Source organism: Lagopus leucura, unplaced genomic scaffold (genome assembly GCF_019238085.1).
Source record: "Lagopus leucura isolate 7727_CA_CO unplaced genomic scaffold, USGS_WTPT01 Super-Scaffold_100026, whole genome shotgun sequence".
NCBI lineage: Eukaryota > Metazoa > Chordata > Aves > Galliformes > Phasianidae > Lagopus > Lagopus leucura.
The window spans coordinates 5,431,448-5,441,644 of NW_024962277.1; the positions used below are offsets into that span (position 1 = coordinate 5,431,448).

The window sequence follows — 10,197 nt, forward strand, 5'->3', positions numbered from 1 at the left end:
CTCTCACATCCCCGCACCACCGGCCCCGTCCCCACGGCCCCGGGGCGGCCTCGGAGCGCTGCGGGCCCCGGCGCTGCCTTCTGCTGGCACTCGGCGTCCAGGAAATCCGCAAAGCGGTTGGAAAAGAGTGGAAGCCGTGACATCACGCGGGGCAGGAGGGTGAGGGAGCGGCTCCGTCCGAGCAGCGCGCTGCGCTCGGGACCGCGGGGAGCTCCGTGCTGACACGCGGACCTCAGAAGCGATGCTCGCGGCCGCGCGGCCCGGCCATTCCTTCCTTACGGCTTCGGGCAGAAGTTGCGGAGCTCTGCGTCCCCGCACCGAGGCAAATCCCCGCCCCGCCGCCTCCGGATCTCTTTCCTCCAAACCCTGCAAAAGGACGGAATCCATCTCCGTAGCTGCCGCTCTCTGGAGAGATCTGTGCCCGTACCGGGAGCTGCCCTCCGTGCGACCGCCGTGCTGCGGAACAGCACGCACAGTGAATAGTGTCCTACTGGGATAAAACGGTGAGTCCCTCACTTTTCTTACTTTTCTTTTTCTTTCTTTCTTTCCTTTTTTTTTCCTTTTAAAATAGCGGAGTTCTGTTTGTTTGTTTGTTTGTTTTACTGTTGTTTTCCTTTGTTTTGTGGTTGTTTTGGTCGTTTTGTTTTCCTTTTCCTTCCTTCCTTCACAGAGGAGGGGAGCAGTTCTCGGAAGCACAAACCAGCCGCGAGCGCCGGTAGAGGCAGCGTTGGGGCTGAGACAGCTCTTCCAGGCACTGCCCCATCCGCACACCGACCTTGGGGCTGACACGGGGCTCCGCTGGCTCAGCTCGCTCAGCTGCCCCGATCAATGTCACGGCTGTCAGAGGGCCGCGGTTACACTTTCCCCTGCTGACAGCTCATACAGAGCTATCTTTCTCCCTTCTCCACCCGGACCTGCTATCAAACCCAAGAAAACTAGACAACCGAAAGAAATAGCAGAGTCGTCTGCATTGCTCGGGGCAGCTCCTGCACTGTCCTGCCCAGGAGCGTCGCAGAGGAGCAGTTCTGGGGCGCTGTTATGCCCATGATGACACGGTGCTGACACGGTGCTGGTACAGCCTTTAGCACCCAGCTCTCCACCTGTCACACAACGAATGGCTTTGATGCACAGCTCCAACACGGGGAAATGGCGCCGAGCCCCTCGGTGACGTGATGGGGAGCAGGAGCAGAAATCTTTCGTTGTGGGACTTCGGGATGGCTGTGCCACACTTCCAGCCACAACCAAACCCTGCACAGCACTGCCACAGCCACGTATGGGCACGGAGCCACGTGCAGAGCTGCAGGCAGCGAGTGTGCTCTGCGATGGCCGGGCACAAACACACCGTGAGCCAAAGGTGGGTGCACCAGGTCAGTAATTACAGCCTGTCTGAAACCACAGCTACGGCTGTACCACTTATTTCTAGATGCTAAACAGGCCCTAAACAGAAAGCAAGGAACTGTCCTTATCACCCCGGTGTTCAATTCAAGCAAGCCCCACATCTGCTGCTGAACAAGAGCTGCCTTCCATGATATCACATCATCCCCTATGCTGAGAACAGGTGATGAGTGCTGAGGCAGCTCACTGTTCACTGACTGGAATAGGGTAGTTTATAAAATTAAGTTAATGATTACGTCTGTGTGGAGCGGGGCCTCCAGTTTTTAACAGAGAGATGAAGAAACAGAGCAAACCCCACATTCTGTGGGTTTGCAGCAGTGTTGGTCTGCTGGTTCCACCTGGTTGTGCCTTTATGGAGCAGCGGGGAGGTGCTGCAGGCATTTAACACAATAATGGCTAATTGAAACTTTTTATTTCTAAAATAGCACCATGTTTTATACATATTAAAATCATATTAAAGCTGACTTGCCAGACTCTCCTGAGCACCACTACAGCCAGTTAAAAAGCCTGTTAAGAGCCAATTAAATTCTATAACAAGCACACGATATAAAACAATTAAGTGGTGGCAGCTCTTTTCTGTTAGCTTATTTCTCTGCCTTTGCATTTCTACGCAAATCTTATTTTAAAGTGTTGTACAGACCCACCAAAGTGCCCTCCCAGCAGAGCAGAAGCAAAATCTCTCCCCACTCCCATGGAACCAAGTAGGCTGGAGCTGGATGTGCAGCAGAGTGCGCCCACTGAACGCTGAAGAAAATCACACTGATGAGAAATGCTTAAAGTAAAGTTCCCAAACTGAACACCCAGGTGTCTGAAGTCCCACAGATGGTCCCTGCAGGGTGGGCTCGGTGGTGCCAAGCTGGGCACCAAGCAGTGCCTGATGTCCACGGTCCCAGGCAGCCTCCGTGGCCATCACCAGACCAGGGCATGGCCAGCAGCTATGGGGAGCTTCACCTGCAGAAGGCAATGGGAACTGGGGATCCTAGGCACAGCACACACAGAAGGTGAAACTGATTTACTACCTTGGGATGGAATAATGTTTTTAGAATAAAATTATGCTACATGGATTAGGATTTCCTGTATGCTGTTTACATTCCTGAGAGCCTTTATCTGTTTTAATCTCTATAGTTTGGCTGAGATTCAGTGGATGTTTAAAAATGAAACTTTTGCTGCAGGAGTCTTGGTCATAAGGGTGCAGGGCTTGGGCACAAGGAAACTGAGGGATGGCAGGGAGCAGATGGCACTGGTTTGCCATAGATGTGTGCATGGGGGGAGGATTGCCTTTCCTGTGACAGGGAACTTCACAGTTGCAGCAGTACAGGTGTGCTGCCCAGAGCCATCCCAGTGCTGTACGGCCAAGCTGAGCAAAGGTGCTGTGCCTCCTTTGTGCCTCACGCCTTGGCAGGAGAGATCCCACTAAAACCTTCTTTCAGGACTTTGCCCAACACTGGTCATGGAGTGGTGTGATGACATGAAGGCTGGTTTCACCTTGCTTGCTTCAGTGGGTACTCCAACAGCTGTGCCCTCAGTGGAGGTACACACCTGGTGACCTCCCAGCTTGCACCAAGGACACCAACAAACCCCCATCCTGGGACCCCACTCAGGGCGATGCTCACACTACAAAACACCTGTTCTGGTTCCTACTGATGTTGCTGTGGTGCTAAAGGAAGGCAGGCAGCTCCTGGTCTGCACTCTGTGAGGGCAAACACTGCCTGCATCAGTGCAGTGCCACCACCTCAGGCCAAATGAGAGCTGTTTTCTGCCCTGTCTGCCCTGCAGCCTGCCGTTCGATACGACACATTTCTACTTACCACATCCAGCACAGAACCGTAAACCCATATATGGACACAGCCGCTTAAGAAGTTTAAACAATTTTGCTTTTCTGTACGTATATTATGACACTTCCAAATTTTTTGGACGAAATTCCACCACCCGATAGCGATCTGAGCCGCAGACGGGTTCGCTTAGCTCAGTTCTAGGCCTTATCCGCCAGCTTCTTCCCTTCGCCTCCCGCTCACTGCGCAGGGCCGGGGGCTCCCGCAGCATCCCGGGGCTGGGGATCGAGGGCCGGGTCCGCGGCTCAGGGCCGGCGGATCTCGGGCCGCGGGTGCCCTCTGCCGGGCCCCGCCGCAGCGCCAGCGTCCCCGGTACATCGCGAGGGATGAGAGCAGCATCGCAGCGTGTGACCGCCTAAGTCGGATCTCTCCGGCAGCTTTTTCATCATTTCGGTTCCAAAAAAGAGGACGCAAAAGCTGAGACTGTAAAAAGCCTAATTAATGAGGATCATTGTCTCAAAGAAAGCCTAATTAATGAGGATCATTGTTTCAAAGAGGTTTGACGTCGGTGGCAATAGAAACGCCTCTGCGCATCGGACCGTTGGGATACTGGCACCAGCAGACCAACTGCAATGTTCTGAGATCCTCCAGCACCAACGAAACTCCTGTTTAATCTCAGAGATGCCATGGAAGAACCAGGGTGCACGGCAAGACACAGGACAACCTCCTCAAACCCATGCTGCTGGTCCCTCTTCCTGCACACCAGCTCACCAGCTGCCTCCTCCTAAAGCTCCAAGCTGTACTAAAGCAGCATGCTCTTTCCAACTTCTCTCCCTCCCCTCCCCTCCACCATTTTGGTCCTAACTCCTACTCTTGCCTCCCAAGGCTCTTTGAGATCTCAGTCCATCCCAGATGCACTCCCAGAGAGCTCACATACCAAACCAAGACAGCAGTTTCCCAAGCCCGTTGCTCTTACAAAGCTCCCGCACGCTCCCTTTTCCCAAATCCATACCATACGCTCCAGCCATGCTCTCTGCTGATACTTTCTTTGATTCCAAGGCAGGAAGCTGATCAGCACTGTTAGGATTGGGCCCAAGGACTCCAAAAGCTCTGCCAGCCTGCCCTTGGCCAAACACGGCTTCCAGCACAGCCTTGTGCTTGCAAGCAAACGGCACAGACCCGTGATGATCCCTTGTCTTCTCCTGACCCCTCATTTGTCACCCTGCCAGCCCTCCCGTAAGACAGCACCACTCAGCTGCAAGGAAGGGTTCCCTTTCCAACACCCTGCAGCAGACAGCCAACCGTACTCAGAGCTTCTTTTCCTTCCAGTTCATGCTGAGCTCCTAAGCAAAAACTAAACGGTGGTGATCAAAACCCACACCCCTGGGAACCAAATAATTCTGCAGCTGTTTCCTGATCTTTTTAACCAAGCCCACGTTCCCTCAGCCTCCTCTCAGCCTGCTTGCTGCTGAGAGTCCCAGTGAGTGGGAACTGGGCATCAGCTTCCAGCTTTCCTCTCCGAATGACAAGCCTTTGAGTTTTAAAGGATAGCCTGTCCTCCAGCAAGCTATGGAAGAGCCTTTCAGTTTGACATTTTTATAAACACTAACCTTTTTATACTCACTGTTTGTTGTTGGAGGAAATCCCTTCTATTTCTTACGCATGTATAACATACAAAACAATTGAATTAATACCATATGGGGGTAGAGGGGTGAAAAGTCACGTCTACAGCCAAAATAGTTCAGGAAAACTGTACAGCTGAGGTTTAAGATTGCCTACAGTGACTTTGAATTTTGTTTAGACATCAGTGTTAATACTTCGTATGGATTATGTGCAGATTACAACAGCATGTGCTGCACGCTGTGTAATTTATGAACTATTAAACTTAATTCTTATGCTTTGGGGTTGTGAGTTATAACCAAGCAGAATCTAAACTACCACCAAATGGAAGACTTTCTCTTTTTCTTGATTAACATAAAACTTCAGTGAGTTGGCAGGGTGTGCAAAACCCAAGGCCGAATACTTGCATTCTCATCCTCAGCAAGCTGATAGCTCAGGTTTTAGAAATTTCAGTATCTTCTACGCCCTTCACAAGTATAACAGCAGCGATAGAGCTCCCAGCAGTGCCATCTGACTGGCTGAGTGCTGTATGTGAGACAGCGAGGTGGCAGCGAGGAAGTGCTTTTGTGCCTCTGAACTACAGAGGAGGGGCTGATGGTTACACTGAGTAATGTGGGTGTGTTCATTCAGAAAATCTGCAGGCATCCCGGCAGCATTGACAACAAGTCTGCACAGTCCTCAAAAACAGAGCTGCAATTTCTTGATTGTGGTGGCATGGGGTGTTATTTTCACCTGGCTTGACTAGACACCAACCCAGCGGTGACAGCAGGGAGCTCAGGGCAGGCCAAGCCTCAACACTGGCTTACTTGGGCTCTCGTGAATGACATTTCTCGCTCCCAATCCATGAGTTTACACAGCAGATCTTCGACAAACAGCTCTGCAGAGGAGAAAGAAGGAACCACTATAAAAAATATACCTGGAAATCCTGAGCAGCAAAGAGGAGGTGCTGCTACTGCCCCGACACAAAGCTGCAGGCAGAGGTGGTCCCCACAGCCTTCCTCAGCCCTATCTCACCCATCTACTGGCACTGCTCAGAGAACAACCAAGGTTTGGCCGGATGGAGCTTTTGTTCCTTATGGATATTCAGCATCTGGGGCTCTATCCAGCAGCTGAAACACCATAAGGACTTCTACAAATTACACCCTTCAATAAATTATATTTTACTTTGACACATTTTAGTGTTTACAAGGTTTACTCGGGAGATGAAACAAAAGTTAATTACATCAACTGATACGTCAAGAAAATGGATGGATTTGATATCCCCTCCAGATGGGCTTCCTTTGCCTGGCAGCACACACTGCACATCTTACAGCAGGGAGGCAGAACGCGCTAGGAAGGCACATCTCAGCCATCAGACTGACACTTCTTTATTACAGCATATTTATTTTTTGTCACGTGCTTTGACAGAAGTCTCATAAAGTGTTACGCTCCTTCTGTAGCGTCAAAGTCTGGTGACCCTCCATGATTTTACAGAGGAGGAACATAATTTTAGAGGGCATGTTTATTATTTCTGAAAACAGTCCGTTTTCTATGCCAAGAGAACAGTTTTTCTGGACATACTTAGATGACAGCTCCACTCCACTGGCTCGCCCTCCTGACGAAGTCTCTCCTGCCAAGTGGTTTTGATCACAGTCTGGCAAACAACACCACATTAATAGCAGAGCTGAGCAAATAACCTCCAAAAAACTGCTGATTTTTTAAAAAACTTCTTTTCACTGCCTGCATGATATCCCCGAATCAAATGCGGTTTCCTCGAGCGCTGAAGGACTCTAATTTTTATAAAGAAAAAGTGAAATCCATGGTATCAGAAGGGCTGTTTGCAGAATGGTTGGCAGTGATGAAGCAGCCCGTCTGCTGAGACCTTGCTGCACAACTGCACGTGGCTGTCAGTTCAAGCTCTGGAAACACAGCTTGCAGCTCTGTTTGTACTGACACAACCTTCACAGAAGGGGGCAATGAGATCACAGCCAAAGCAAACCTGCTTTAAAATATAGCTCCCCAGCAGCACTCCCATCTCTACATGAGAGCTGCCCCTGCCCTCTGCATACCCAGCTCGAGGAGCATCAACGGATTCATAGAATCAGGGAATCATTCGAGTTGGAAGGGACTCCTAAAGGCCATCTGGTCCAACTCCCCTGCACAGAGCAGGGACACCTAAAGCTCCATCAGGTGCTCTGAGCACAAGCAGCCTGACCTCGGATGTCTGCAGGCACCTATCACCTCTCAGGGCAATCTGTGCCGCTGCCTCACCACCTTTATCCTAAAAAACTTTTCCTTATATCAAATCAGAACCTCCCCAATGAGAATTCTTCCTTTGAATATGTGTAATTCCCTCTGTCAAAGCCTAATCCTGAAGTCTCTCTGGGTTCTGTTCAGTGCCTTGAAAACCATTTACACAAGGCTTCACATCTGCAGCTCAGCCTTCCTGATCTCGCCTTCCTACACAAACTTTGGGACAGATTGCTCTGCTTTGGCAACTAAAACCAGCATAGAGCCATCGCCCCACTCTGCTTCTCAGCCATCCCATGCAGTTTGTCAAGAAGCAATTCCTCCTTGTCCTTGTCCTATCTTTCCAAGGGAAAAAAATAAAATAAAAAATCACTTCTTTAATCCCTCCTCTTTCAACATTTCCCTTCATTTCCCTTCAGAAGCAGCCATTCCACAGTGTAAACTTGTTTTCCTCAGAGGGAAAGAAAACTATTATTTAGTTAGTAACTGTTTCTAATCCAACATACCCACTCTGCTATCAGATAGCTGCTTTCATGCACTCAGAGGCTCTTAGCAGGCACTGATTTTTAAGAAACTGATCACATGTGTACAGAGGTGACTGAGAGCAGTCACTTAGCATTACAAGGATTATGGCATATATCTTTTGTAGGTCCACCAACCCAAGCTAATGTGGAAGCCACGGAAAACCCCCTTCAATTGAAGGCTTATAAAATCAAAGAGAAAAAAATTTAAAAACACCAAAAAGCTGGAGCCTGTAGACTAATAAGCTTTAATCATCCCCAAATCACCACTAGATTGAACTACACCTCACTTAACATATTTTCTTTCTAATGCTCAAGGCAGAGTGGTAAGAGAATATGGTTTAAATTAGCTCCCTGCAAACTTACAGCTGCTATGGTATCCTATTAAAATTTATTTCCTTCCATTGTGGCTCATATTAAGTTGCAGCTATTGGGTTGCATGCAACTTCAACCATTACAGGCTTTACAAAATGAAAAGTACTTAAGGATTTTTTTTAGAAGATCCAAAGGTTACCCACGGATGAACGATGAAAGCAGATTACTAAAATAAAGACCAGGTCACACCTTCACTACTGCAGCAGCATTTCTTGAATGCCTCTTTGGAAGGCATTGCCACCTTCCACTGAGCACCCCTCCAACCTCAGAAGCAGCCCCTGCAGCTACTTTTTCTTGCTACAGCTTTGTTTCATTGCATCTGCTGATTACCCCTTTCAGCCTTTTGTTCCCTTCCCATAACACTGACGTTCACTGTGAACAAGAGAGACATTGTCCCGTGCAGTGATGCGCCTGCATAAGCACTGCAAATGAAAGGCTTGCAGTGAAAGTCTAAATCATCTTTGTAAACGCTGTGTTTACGCTGGAAAAGGACACTGTGACAGTAAGCAAGTGGGACTTGAAAAAACAAAAGCAGGAATAACACATTTAAATTCAGTGCTTGCACAAGAGAGGGAAGGAGCAGGAGCTACCCGGACGCAGAAATCACGGTACAAGTTTGAAGGCAAACATCCTGTGCTCCTCACAGCGTCTTACTCACCAGATTAACCAGGTACAGTTTTCACCAGCTAACTGCAGGCTTTGAACTGGAAAGTGCTCAGCATGTCTCGCCAGCAAACACACTTTATATTGGCAGAACATGAGATCAAAGTGCAAAGCATCACAGGTGGATCTCCAAAATGTGTATGAATTACTGCAGTGAAGCACAGGAACTTAGAGATGAAGCAATTTGAGCCCCAAAATACAAGGAATATAGAAGGAAGTATCTTAATAAGGAATAAAGTGTGAAGAGTTGAGAATGAATAGCACAGACACACGCTGCTAATTTGCCACAAGGTGGCATGTGCTGATCTACAATAAATTTCAGCCAGGTAAGGTTTCTAAGATCCAAACAGCAGGACATAGATCTGGGAAAGGTGGGTTCAGCCTCATGGAGTTACTCCACGGGTTCTGCCTTGAACTCAGCCCTACAGAATCTCACTAATGTACCCAGAAACATCACCAAACTTGAACGCATGCTTCTTCCTGCAGGAAGTTTGTGTATCATGTAATTACACAAGCACCAATGTGGGAGCAGATATCTGAAGTCACACACAGCTCAGCATTCCAGGCCAGGCCCAGCAGAGGCTCCACCACCTGCCAGGGCTGCCCATGGCAGTGCTCCTGCTGAGGAGTGGATCGAAGAAATCGATGCCTAGAAACTTCACAGCACAGGTTTGTTACCGTTCAGTCAAGCATTCTTTATCAGCAGTGCCAGGAAGCGCTGGGGATATTTCCACCGTAAGTGCTTCAAAGATGACATGATTCAGAGTCCATCAATTTGCACAGATAGTACATATTCATCATTACCCATGAGATAATTAACATACACACACCTATCTCAGGCAGTGATTTATCAGGTTTCCAGTCTTCTATTCCATGGTCTCTTCTACCGTCTGGTGTCCGTTTAGCATCATGACAGCCCATTCAGCAGCCTTTTCCTTCATCCTGTGGTCTTCTTCACTCACCCTCCAGATGAACTCTCTTCATTGACACATGCTCAGTATGAGAATGCCTATTAGAAGTAATTTACAGGTACCAAAATTGTAGTGTTTGCTCACTCAGCCCTCATTTCCGAGCACCTGCTTATCCTTGGATAGAGGTAAGTTTGGCAACCTGCCTTCTAATGCTATACACCGGGGTGCTGGGAGACAAGGAGGCTTCTTTTGATGCCTGGCAAGCCTACTCACATGGTTTCATTATTGTTTCTTTTGCTGTAAAGCCGAATAGCCTTACAACATGCTTTCTAGTCTATAATGCTACATCCTTAACTATTCACAACATCTAAAAGCCATTACAGTTTTGCAAGCAAGAACTAACCACGCAATACAATTCAACAGCTGTATTTCTAAAATTTTGCTACAAATCATTGCGCCTTTACTTCTTCAAGCCAGCAGGAATTCTTCCTCTCACCCAACCTCGCTACTGACGCAGCCTGGGAATCTGCCCCGGGACGCCAGGCAGCGCCTACGGGAAGGAAGCAAGCGGTGCCTCGGGAAGCGGTAAGAGATGTTACACCGCGTCCCAGCTTCCCACCGCCGCCTCCTCGCCGCCCTCCCAAGGCCCGGCACCGCCATACTCCGCTCCCCCCCAGCGGCGCATGCGCGCGGCCCGGCCCCGCCTTCCCC

At 49.0% G+C, this 10,197-nt stretch overlaps 2 long non-coding RNA genes across 2 annotated transcripts; one reads left to right on the forward strand and one right to left on the reverse strand.

The window, feature by feature from the left end:
• Positions 1 to 604: 604 nt before the first annotated feature.
• On the forward strand, positions 605 to 2,459 carry LOC122184980. The gene is made up of 2 exons (XR_006180685.1): positions 605 to 1,354; positions 2,034 to 2,459. It is a non-coding gene; the product is annotated as an uncharacterized LOC122184980 (long non-coding RNA).
• A 6,790-nt stretch (positions 2,460 to 9,249) lies between these two features.
• Positions 9,250 to 10,116, reverse strand: LOC122184975. The gene is made up of 2 exons (XR_006180683.1): positions 9,406 to 10,116; positions 9,250 to 9,317 (listed from the first exon to the last, which is right to left on the reverse strand). It is a non-coding gene; the product is annotated as an uncharacterized LOC122184975 (long non-coding RNA).
• Positions 10,117 to 10,197: the final 81 nt, after the last annotated feature.